Source organism: Schistocerca cancellata, chromosome 8 (assembly GCF_023864275.1).
Source record: "Schistocerca cancellata isolate TAMUIC-IGC-003103 chromosome 8, iqSchCanc2.1, whole genome shotgun sequence".
Taxonomy (NCBI): Eukaryota; Metazoa; Arthropoda; class Insecta; order Orthoptera; family Acrididae; genus Schistocerca; species Schistocerca cancellata.
The window spans coordinates 187,131,880-187,133,697 of NC_064633.1; the positions used below are offsets into that span (position 1 = coordinate 187,131,880).

A 1,818-nucleotide genomic window follows, 5' to 3' on the forward strand; every position below is an offset into this window, starting at 1 on the left:
ATACGTCCTATTTTGCCGAGGCTGACGTTTGCATAAACTGCGGCCCTTTGATTGGGACTGGTAATATTAGCCAACAGTTCTTTTTGTGTAGCTTCCTTAACACAAGCTGTAATAACGTTAGAGACGATCGAACGCTCGTTCTGCGCAAATATCTCCTTCGTATTCTGCACATTTTCTTGCAATGCAGGGCGATTATCCACCACTTCCGGATACTCAAGTATATCAGTGTGTACACAAAGTCAACTGACTGAGATTGGCAACTAAGATTATACGAACAGAAACGACATATATCACTGCACGCCGAACTACACCGCTAGATAGGTAACGGGCAATTGATTTTTGAATAATTGATGACCAACTCAAAACCTCAGCTGCCGACAGGTGTTGTTGATATACCTCGATGTGGACAGCTGAAAATGTGTGCCCCGACCAGGATTCGAACCCGGGATCTCCTGCTTACATGGCAGACGCTCTATCCATCTGAGCCACCGAGGACACAGATGAATAGCGCGACTGTAGGGACTTATCCCTTGCACGCTTCCCGTGAGACTCACATTCCCAACTGTCCACAATTCTACATATGTACGAGTATTGTACCTTATAGACATTATTCCAGGCAAAGCTGCACGGTCATCGACAGTAACAGTTCTTTCGAGAACAAGTTACTGTCTTCGTATATATAGTTAAAGGCTACCTAGCCATCGACCTTCGTCTGTACGAATGCGCACAGGTTGCCCAAACTCTTACGGGAATCGCCAAAGCGTGCGAGAGTAATAAGTGGGTGGGCAAATGTCTGTAAGGTACAATACATATGTAGAATTGTGGACAGTTGGGAATGTGAGTCTCACGGGAAGCGTGCAAGGGATAAGTCCCTGCAGTCGCGCTATTCATCTGCGTCCACGGTGGCTCAGATGGATAGAGCGTCTGCCATGTAAGCAGGAGATCCCGGGTTCGAGTCCCAGTCGGGGCACCCATTTTCAGCTGTCCACATCGAGGTGTATCAACAACACCTGTAGGCAGCTGAGGTTTTCAGTGGGTCATCAATTATTCCAGGCAAAGCTGCACTGTCATCAACAGTAAGTGTTCTTTCGAGAAGAAGTTACTGTCTTTGTATATATAATTGATTTTGGGTTGCCCTGTAGGCCAGTGGCAGGGTTCTTCCGGGAAAGACCACTTCCCCCACCAAAAGCGCTGCTCGCTCTTGAGTTTACAGACAGAATAAACCCTCCGCCACGCACCATATGGTGGATAGCGGAGTATGTATATAGATGTAGAGGAGGACTGCAAACCAAGCCTTGGAAAGGGTTGAGAGGAAGGAAGTGGACGTGGAGGGAGTGGGGTGGCGCGGAAGAAGGAGTGTGGGGGAGCAGGGGTGGAATCCTGACGTGGAGGGTAATAGGGGTGATCTGGTAATGTGCCGTGCTGAAGTGTCACGGCCTTTCGGCATTTTATTCGGCATCTTTAGTGGGAAAACCTGCGGGCAGAGAGAGGCCGACATACGACAGCGGCAAGCCAGCGCGGTTATGCGCGTCCTGCAGCAGGGGCTGCGTTTTCCCTGGGGACGGCAGCCGCGGCCGGCGAGTCCGCCTGCTCCCAATAAGCCGCGGACGGCGCTCTTTGAGGGGCAGCACGGCGCGGCACAGACGCAGACGCAGACGGGACAATTTAAAGCCGCTGCCCTGGGCCGCGCGGCCCTGCCTCTAATGTTTGCTCTGCACCCCCTGGGGAAGCGGCCGACTGCCGTGCACGGCAAGGCGGAGTGATGCGCGCGCTGTCTGCCCTGCAACCGTACACATCCCCCGGTCTGGGAAGCTCGGC

The 1,818-nt window shown here is 52.2% G+C and overlaps 1 non-coding gene across 1 annotated transcript; it reads right to left on the reverse strand.

Annotated features, from left to right (window-relative positions):
• Positions 1 to 421: 421 nt before the first annotated feature.
• Positions 422 to 495, reverse strand: Trnat-ugu (transfer RNA threonine (anticodon UGU)). The gene has a single exon. It is a non-coding gene; the product is annotated as a tRNA-Thr (tRNA).
• Positions 496 to 1,818: the final 1,323 nt, after the last annotated feature.